At 38.0% G+C, this 10782-nt stretch overlaps 1 long non-coding RNA gene across 1 annotated transcript in view; it reads left to right on the forward strand.

The window, feature by feature from the left end:
• LOC128250338 (uncharacterized) overlaps window positions 1–2562 on the forward strand; it is a 21173-nt gene extending 18611 nt beyond the window's left edge. Inside the window, exon 3 of the long non-coding RNA XR_008266365.1 lies at window positions 2157–2562. This is a non-coding gene — a long non-coding RNA (uncharacterized LOC128250338). The remainder of the gene's footprint in view (window positions 1–2156) is intronic.
• The last annotated feature ends 8220 nt before the right edge of the window (window positions 2563–10782 follow it).

The following is a 10782-nucleotide window of genomic DNA, read 5'->3' on the forward strand; positions in this document are numbered from 1 at the left end:
GTGTTTTCCGATGCGATGTGAACTATAGGTGCAAGTGTGGCTGTGTGGTAAGAAGTTTGTTTCCCAACCACACAGTTCAGGTTTCAGTCCCTCAGTGTGGCATCTTGGGCAAGTGAGTGGATTTGGTACACAGAAACTGAAAGAAGCCTAATGTGTGTATATATATATATATATATATATATATATATATATATATATATATATATATCTACACGCACATATAAATATACATAAAGACAGGGCAAGCTGACAGAATCGTTAGCACGCTGGGTGAAATGCTTAGAGGTATTTCATCTGCAGTTACGTACTGAGTTCAAATTCCATTGAGGTCGACTTTGCCTTTCAACCCCTCAGGGTCAATTAAATAAGTATCAGTTATTATTATTTACATTTGATGGATATTTGTCCTCATCTTGTTTGTTGTTAACACAACATTTCGGCCGATATACCCTCCAGCCTTCATCAGGTGTCTTGGGGGAAATTTCGAACCTGGGTTCTCATTCCTAAGGTATTTTTCGATGTTGTTATTATTATTATTCAGGTCACTGCCTGGAATGGAACTCGGAATCTTGGGGTTAGTAGCCCGCGCTTAACCACTACACTGTATACCCGTGGGTATATCAGCCGAAACGTTGTGTTAGCAACAAACAAGATGAGGATAAATATCCGTCAATTGTAAATAATGTAACTAATGTACTTTTGTGACTTGCTCTTGATCTCAACTATGGTGTTAAAATGGTGACCTGAAGAGATGGAAGTCCACAGGTGTTAAATCTGGTGGATAGAGTCGGTGCAGAAGTGATACCATGTTGTTTTTTGTGAGAAACTCACGAATGAGGAGAGCTTAGTGAAGAATCCAATTCTTTGCACTCCAAAGATCTGGCCACTTTCGCCAAATGTCCTCTCTCAAACACTTCAAAACCTCACAGTAGAACTCTCGATTGATGGTCTGGCCCTAGGGAATGAATTCTTGTTGCACAATGCCACATTTCTGGGGGTGATGCTTGTGACAGTTCTTCCAGATCATTCATCATCTTTCAGGGATATTCTTCCACTTTTGAAGCACATGTGCCACTCAAAACATTGCCTATTGCCTCATCACTGTAAGCTTGCCAAAGCATGCTCAATGTCTCTCACAACTTTCAGAGTAAACACAATGATATCACTCAGTACACTGCTTCATGAAAGTCACTGCTAGCTCTCACTGTGCACACAATCATGTGCTGCCATCTGTTGGTGCTCGGCAGAACTAGCCTGGAAGCATTTTGATACCACCTTCTAGATTTGAAAAGTTTGATGTTGTGATAGTATATTTTAAAAATGACATTGTAGAATAGGTGTGGAAGTTCAGGTCTGGCTGGTTTGAACATAAAACAGGTAGAATATTTGAGCCAGATACGGCCAGTTTAAATGTCCCCTCCTTAAACAGATAGAATCCTAAACTTGTTTCCTATAATTTTACAACAGCTTGAATATTTATTAACCCACGTCTTCCTCCTTTTTGTTTCATATATAGATACATATGTACATTGTGAGTCACTTCCTCATCTTCTTGTTGATATCTTTTGACTCCTCATCTTTTCTCAACATTATGATTTCTGTCTCATACCATTTTGATGATACTGTTCCTAAGTAGATTGTTTATAGGATATTTCTTACATGCAATTTGGATTTAAGAATCTTGGCTGTGTTTAAAAAGCCTACTTCCCAACCATGTGGTCTCCAATTCAGTCCCATTGTGTAGGACCTTAGGCAAGTGCCTTCTACTATAGCCCTTGGTCAATCAAAGATTTGTAAATGTATTTGGTAGATAGAAACTGAAAGAAGCCTGTTTGCATTTATATCTAAATCTATACCTGTATATCATCAAAAAATTCATAAATCAAAAAAAAAAATGCATTTGTATATTTGACATTTGCCATATTTCATTCCATAACCATCATTTCTGAAGAACGCAGTGTTACATAACCGAACTGTTACCTAACACCCTGTTGAACCTCTAGTGTGAAACTGATTAGTAAGATCAGCCATAATGGATATACAGGGTGTCCACAAAAGATTGACACCATTTCATAGTCTATTAACATAGTCAATTCTCAAATGATCTCAAATTTTAACAAAATGTGTAAAAACTAATTTTTGTCCTTTCTTTTCAGGATGAAGAATGATGTTCACTAGAAATGAAAAGGCGTTTTGTGTGCTAGAATATGCTTGAATACAGTTAAACAAGAATGTGCAACATGCATTTTCAAGAAAATTCAATAAAAACACATTTCTCAATACTAAATCATATCCTAATGCGACTACAAAATATTTATAAAATTTGCACTAAAGGATCTAGTTGATTCTAGTCTTTGGCGTAAAGCTTTAAAATCATCCATGACCAGATGATTGACTTTACTTCTATTCCTTCCCTGAGAATATCTGTTATGAGCTTCATTTAGAATGAAGGGATTAATGCTATTACAATCAAAATAAAAAAGAGGATCTCCTCTTGAAAAATGACTCTTTTTATTTATACATCTGCTAACCTGTCTCTTTCAGATGGTAACTTCAGTCTTCCATGCTGCAGTGCATTATCTAACATTTTCTGAAATCGTAAGCAATGTTAGACAATACTTAATATATGAGTAGGGAACTAGATTATATCATCATCATCATCATCATCATCGTTTAACGTCCGCTTTCCATGCTGGCATGGGTTGGACGATTTGACTGAGGACTGGTGAAACCGGATGGCAACACCAGGCTCCAATCTAATTTGGCAGAGTTTCTACAGCTGGATGCCCTTCCTAACGCCAACCACTCAGAGAGTGTAGTGGGTGCTTTTACGTGTCACCCGCACGAAAACGGCCACGCTCGAAATGGTGTCTTTTATGTGCCACCCGCACAAGCCAGTCCAGGGGCACTGGCAACGATCTCACTCGAAAATCCTATGGGAGCCAGTCAGGCGGTACTGGCAACGGCCACGCTCAAAATGGTGCATCTCATGTGCCACCCGCACAAGAGCCAGTCCAGGGGCACTGGCAACGATCTTACTTGGCTTGCCGGGTCTTCTCACGCACAGCACATTTCCAAAGGTCTTGGTCAGTAGTCATTATGCCTTTTTTAAATCAATATTCACAAACTTGTCATTTTCTTTTCACAGTTCAACAAGGCCATCTTTGGTCATTCATTCCTCTGCTCATTTTTTTCTCTTTTTATAGCATTTCTGTTTATCAAACATTAAATGTTTTAGGTACAGATGTTGGTATATCCCTTGGTCAGTAAAAAATATGAAATTGTATGGTGATTTGAAACAGCATTTCCTATTAATTTGTCCTTGATATAAGACAAGTTTTTCCCATTAGTTAACTGCAATGATACATTGCCTTTGATATACAACCACGGTTGACCAATCTAGCTGTCCCAAGGACTACCTACAATCATAGTTGATCAATCAAGTTGTCCCGTTGTCTACCTACAATCATAGTTGACTAATCTAATTCTTCCATTTATTACCTAGTCATAGTTAACCAGTCAAGTTGTTCCAATGTCTATTCACAATAATATTTCATCAATCTATTGTTCCACCAACTACCTAATCACAGTTAACCAATCAAATTATCTCATTGGCTATCTACAGTCATACTGGACCAGTCAAACTGTCCTACTGACTACCTACAATCCTAGTTGTTCAGTCTAGCTGTCCTGTTTATCTACAATCATAGTTGACCAATCAAATTGTCCTAATACCTTCCCAATCATAGTTGACCAATCTAGTTATTTTTCTGACTACCTACAATCATTGTTAGATAATTTGGTTGTCTCACTAAGTATCTATCAAATATTGTCAAATGATTAGCTTGACTCGGGAGTCACTAAGCACAAAAACACTTTTGTTACTGCTACAGTTGCTACTACTACTAACAGCACCACTGTTATTACTAATACTATTGCTGATACAGTGAAGTTTCGGTGACCTCTGTTGATACCACCACCGCCACCCCCTCACCACCACCACACCCCACCTCACCGTCATTATCGTTACTTCTATAACCAATGCTTGTTGCAAGATCCCATGTACTTCTTTGTTCTATCGCTTCAATTCATGTAGTAGTGTTCATTATTGATGTTAGTTCTTAAAAGAAACACTTCAATAATCCGCATCCCTACCCCTGCCCACCAACTATTGTTTCGAGATTCTCTTCATGTAAGTATGAAGTGGAGCTATCAGTTTTTTAATCAATGTAATCAATAGACCAGATCAAATTCTCAGGTAAACCCTTCAGTTTCGATTATTTATCTCGTTTATTCCTACATGTATATTGTTAGGTTCACTTTTATCATTTAAGACCACCATTTTTTAGTATTATATTTCATCCTTCCTGGGTTATATATAAGCCCATCATATATATAAAATAAGTACCAGTTGAGTACTAGGGTTAATATATTTAACTCATCCTCTCCCACAAAGCTGCTGGCCTTGTGCCAAAATTTGAAACCATTATTATTATTATTATTATTATTATTATCATCAATATTATCTCAGGTTTTGTTGGAACTCCTTGAATTTTGCATGTGTAGGCTTGCAACCTGCAGCCTATGGTACAGTGCTATTTGTTTGTTTCAACTATCTAATACTTTCCTAATTATTCTGTGTCAAGGATGCAAACCTTTTGTAACGGTTCTATTGGGCACTCGATTCTGATTTCCTTTATATTCCTCTTGAAGCCTTCTGATACTCTACCCAAAGACCCAACAATAATTGGCACTGTCTTCACCTTCTTCATTTTCCATAGCTGGGCTATTTCATACTTAAGAGGACCGTATCATCATCAGCACATGGATGATGGGCTTTGTGTATTGATAAGAGTTTTCTCTTCTTGTCCAACTCCTTTAGCTAATCCTCTGTCCACTTCAGAATTCCAACATCATACTGAACTGCTATGACTGTGCATGAGTCTATTGCCAAAATTATGTTTCTAGTATTCAGCTTTGAAACCAATATTTTTCTCGCTAATTGCAATTACTCTTTCTTTGTCTTGTCTTTCATATCATTGTGTTTTATTCCATGTACCTCAAGTATTCCTAGGTATTTATGTCTGGATTCAGGTTCAACTGCCTTCATCATTTCACCAATTGGCATACATATGTCTTCTGTCCTGACAAGCTTTCCTCATCTTATCACCATCGTTTTGAAATTATTATTATTATTATTATTATTATTTTCCTTAGCATCTTTTTTCAATCCTGTTTCCATTTCTTGCCGATGGGAGGGAACATGTGGAAGGGGTAGACCCAGGAAGACATGGGACAAAGTAGTGAGAGAAGATCTTCAGATGCTGGACCTCACTGAGGAAATGACAAGGGACTGAGTCTCCTGGTAATTTGCTGTGCATGAGAAGACATATCAAGCTAAGTAAAATCATGGTTGTCCTTCCATTAAGGTATGTCCCCTGCATCCCTCTCCAGCTGAGTGTTTCTAATTTTGCGGGCTTGTGAGTACTGGTGTCATGTAAAAAAACAGCCATACTAATGCCACATAAATGCACCTATGCTGGTGCTGCATAAAAACACCCAATACACTCGGTAAAGTGGTTGGTGTTAGGAAGGGCATCCAGCTGCAGAAACCATGCCAAAACAAACATGGAGCGTGGGCAGCTCTTCAGCTGGTTGCTCCTGTCAAACCGTCCAACTCATGCCAGCATGGAAAACAGACATTAAATGATGATGATGGTGAGGATGATGAGGATGACGATGATGATGACAACAATGAAGATGATAATGGTTGTTACATAAATATTGATTTCTAACAGAGGCACAAGGCCACATATCTATGAAAGATTTTATCAACTCCAGTACTTGACAGTTATTTTATTTGACAAAATTCTGGAAAGATGAAAGGAAAAATTGACTTTCATTGATTTTCAGAGTGATTTGAATACAGGATGCAAAAGATTTCCCACAAACTTTAACATTATTACAATTACAACAAGGGTGGTGGATAAGGAAAATATTTAAGATCTGGACAAAATGCCTTGTAGTATTTAGTTTTGCCAAGTTAGAAAGAGACAGATAGATAGATAGATAGATAGATAGATAGATAGAGAGGGAGAGAGAGAGGGAAGGATGGAAGGAGAGAAAGACTGACAGAAAGAAAGAGAAAAAGAGAAAGAAAGAGTAAGTCCTAGAGAAAGAGAGAGAGAGAGAGAGTTACAAAGTGAAAATGGTTGACAGAAAGAACAGGATGTTGTACAATGACAGCTAAGATCAATGAAATCGACTATATTCTGAGTTCAAATCCTGCTACAGTTGATGAACCTTTATTGTCCTGTGAACAATAAAACAATTCCACAAAATAAATTAAGTACCAGTCATGTACTGGGATTGATTGAAGTACCAACAAATAATTGTGTTTGGTAAAGCTATAAAATAAACTCTTCTTGTCCTTATTGTTACTGCTAGTTGTAGTAGTGGTGGTGGTGGTAGTGGTAATAGCAACAGCAGCTGCCGTAGAGGGAAAGGTAGGGGTGTTCTTGTTGTAATAATTGATGTTGTTGCAGCTGCATGCTCATTTATATATGCATATATGCACACAGAGAAATGGGTACGCTCAAAAGAGTTCAGAGATATACTGCATATATACATATTTATATACATACATATATATATTAATGAGTGCATGTGCGTGTGTATACCTTCATACACACACATATGTATGATGATGATGATATACATATATGTATGTATATGTATATATGCATGTGTATGTATACAGAGTGAGCCAAAAAATACACACCAAGACATTTGACATGTTACTTATATTACATTATTATTATTCATTTTGTATATCATGTAGAAGTACACGTGTATTTATCATTATTTTATTTATTTTATTCAATTTTAGAAAAATTGAAGCATGTCTTTGACAATTCTGGAGTGTGTTGAACTTCTTTCTATATGACTTTTGGTCCACCCTGTATAAATACATACATATGTGTGTGTGTGTGTGTGTGTGTGTGTGTTACGCATGCATATAGTTGTGTGTGCACTTTTATGTATGTGCATTTATTTATTGATCTACTTATCTGTCTGTCTATCTATCCTTCCCTCAATCCATCCGTATGCATGCATGTATATATGTATGTATGTATGTATGAGATTGGAGCATGGTGCAGCCCAGTGGCTTGCCAGACCTCAGTCAAACCATCCAACCCATGCCAGCTTCGACAGCGGATGACAAACAACGATGATGATGCTATATATATATATATATATATATATATATATATACATATGTATATATCTATCTATCTATCTATCTATCTATATATATATATATATATATATATATATATATATATATATATATCTGTTAGTTTGTTTTTATGCTGAGTTATAACAAACATAATTTTACATTAAATTGAAGCATTACTCAATGCATTTTGGCAACCTGATCAGTAACGGCCGTAAGACATGTTATGTTACCTATTTTGTTATGCGCACATGTGAACGCACACACACACACACACAAACTCGCAAGCTCACATACGTACACACACGTGCGATCACTCACACAGTCAATTGCACACACTAAGAAACATATATACACATGCATGTATTTATTTATGAAAGAAGGTACGAGTGTGAAATCAACTTGAAAACCATTTATTTACGTATGGTCAACGCATATACCCACCGTTTGCAAGTCTTCGTCATTACTTTATACATACATACGGCCGGCCGTTGTACGTGTAACATCATTATTCCTCCCTGTGCCTGTGAAATCTTGTATCCCGGCTGTAAGGTCTTATTTCCATATACACCAGCTTAATTTAATTCGTCCTTGGTCGAAAGATATTTGTTGTTATGTCCTGTCTTACTATTTTTATTGTATTTGTGTAACATTGTTCGTTTTTTTTTTTCCGTCCTTGTTTCTGTATACATTCGCTGTTTTCTTCCAAGGAACCTAATGCTTTTAGCTTAGTTTTTCCTTGGGGCTGGCCAGATTGGAGCAATATCGAGAATAACCAGCCGAAATTGCAAGGATAATCTGGATCTCGACTGAAGAGAGAAAACTCCGAATGACTTGTCCTTGTTTTCTTTGTATCGTCTATCTGTATGTTTTGTCCCTTTCGTGTATCACCTAACTGTCTGGATGTTTTGCGTCCTTGTCCCATTTTGTATTAGTTATACATATATATACATTTGCACATACATTAGACAGTAGCAGGTATTTTCTGTGAGATTGGTAAAAGCACATCCTTAACATAGCTAGGACCACATCCCAATGACTCTCCATTTTCCTGAAGCCCAGAAGATACTCCACTCTCCATCAATTATCGTTACATTACAACGGCAGTTACCAAAATATGCTTGCACCACAGACTGATTTCATGCAAGATAATTTTTCCACACAACGTTGGATCACACGCTTAAGAGAACGCAATCACGTGCATTACAATTTATCTATTACATTTATACCACGTCATTTACATCTATAAAAAACACTTTGCAGACTGCCATATTCTTTTACGTGTTTCAGTGATGTGACTGCGGCCTTGCTGGAGCACTACATTTTAGTCTAACAAATCGACTCAAAGACTTATTTCTTAAGCCTGGTACTTGTTCTATCAGTCTCTTTACCTAAGTTGCAGGGACTTAGGTACAAACACACCAACACCGGTTGTCAAGCAGACACAAAATCATGTATATATATATAAACAATATATGAGTATATGCATATATATGTACATACCTTCATCTACATGTACATATAGATACATATCTGGGTACATGATGTTGCAAAAGAACATGGACAAAATGATAAACAAGGTACAACAAACAAGCAGGCCACATAGAGAACATATCCCTCATCAGCCGCCATAATTAAAACACCGGCGTTTCGAAGAGCCAGGGCAGGACGCATCGCCAAAATGGCTCTTCCCACGAACACAAATTAAATTTTTTTCGTGGAGGATAGTGGCGGACGGAAAACAAGACAGGAAAACGAAACGGTGAAATAAACAAACAAAAAGGCTGTACGAACAGACGTGGAGAAGTGTGTGTGTATTGAACGCTGTGAAGCACGAACTGGAGAGGCGAAGAAGTGCGTGCGAAGCTTGGGGAGTCCAAGACCGAAAAGAAATAGCAATCGGACACACGTGACCAGCGAGTGGTAGGGAGAAAGAGTAGCAGAGGGAGAAGAAAGGGAGGAAGTAGAATATAAGTGAGCAACGAGAGGTAGAGAGATAGTAGTAGTGACGGTGAAAGGCGAAGGACGAGAAACGAGAGATAGAGAGAGAGAGAAATAGTAGTGACAGGGAGAGGCGAAGAACAGTATAGGGAAGAATGAGAGGGGGAGAATGATATAGAGATAGAGAGAGTCGCGTTAGAAAAATAGTTCAAAACTTACTATCTATCTATCTATCTATCTACACACACACAAAGGACACTTTATTCCGTCTACCAAATCCACTCAGAATGCATTAGTTGGCCCGATGCTATAAGAGGACACTTGGCCAAGGTGTCGCGCAGTGGGACTGAACCCAGACCCATGTGGTTGTGAAGCAAGCTTCTCCCTATACAGCTACGCCTATGTCAAAAAATTAGAAATATAATTTAAAAGTTTATCTTTTCTTATTTCTTTATTGCCCACAAGGGGCTAAACAAGGACAGACAAACAGATTAAGTCGATTACATCGACCACAGTTCGTAACTGGTACTTAATTTATCGACCTCGAGAGGATGAAAGGCAAAGTCGACCTCGGCGGAATTTGAACTCAGAACGTAACCGCAGACGAAAGACCGCTAAGCATTTCGCCCGGCATGCTAACGTTTCTGCCAGCTCGCCACCTCTTTATCTTTATCTTTTCTGTACGACCTAGTATCACACGATGCCCGACACAGTGCTTGGCGACCCCTGCACTACAAATCTCATCGGAAGTCTACAATAGAGGATTACTTTGATCACATTTGGAACGGAGTTGTTGCTGCACACTTAGTCATACAAGATTGTGCCTAGTAAAAAAGTCCCATGCCTGATTGTCTTTAACCATAAGCGAGCTACGTCTTCCCTCTGCATCCCGGAACTGGCTGGGTTCATGCCATCTTCACTCAACCATTAGTCCCAGTCGTCTCTCTTTTCTCATGATACTTTTTGTACCCAATCTCTTAGGCCCCACACAATTCACTACACTCAGCATTTTCTCTTCAGAATCTCGTGTAGATTTCTCTTGATTACACAATTTGTCCAACTGGAGGTCCATGAGATGGTTACTAGGTCCGCTAGAAATAACAGCCAAATCTCGCTCAATACATAAATGAATTGACACAAAATACATGAGAAGATAAAGAAGAAAATCTTTTTAAATATTTACCTTTGAAAAGGCATTAATGAAATGAGATTGGTTGAATTTATGTTCAATGAAGTGGATTTTTATCTTACTGAGACAGACAGTGATTTCATGTTTCTCATTTTGAATAGTTTGAGGTACCTGCCTCAGTGTGTAAGGGTTGATACGAGTGAAGAAAGTAAGGAAAAAACCTCGGACAATTTAAATGAAAAAGCTCGCAACATGTTTGCATGCGCGCGTATGTGTGTGTGTGTGTGTGTGTGAGAGAGAGAGAGAGAGAGAGAGAGAGAGAGAGAGAGAAAGAGAAAGAGAGCAAGATAGAAAGAGAAAGAGAGCAAGATAAATAGAGAGAGAGAGAGAGAGATGTTGTACATAACATTCTTAGTCCCAAACACATTGTACACTTATAACCAAAGCTGTATTGCCAAACTGGGTTTGCAGCTAT

The sequence above is a fragment of the Octopus bimaculoides genome, chromosome 20, assembly GCF_001194135.2.
Source record: "Octopus bimaculoides isolate UCB-OBI-ISO-001 chromosome 20, ASM119413v2, whole genome shotgun sequence".
In the NCBI taxonomy this organism is placed as follows: domain Eukaryota; kingdom Metazoa; phylum Mollusca; class Cephalopoda; order Octopoda; family Octopodidae; genus Octopus; species Octopus bimaculoides.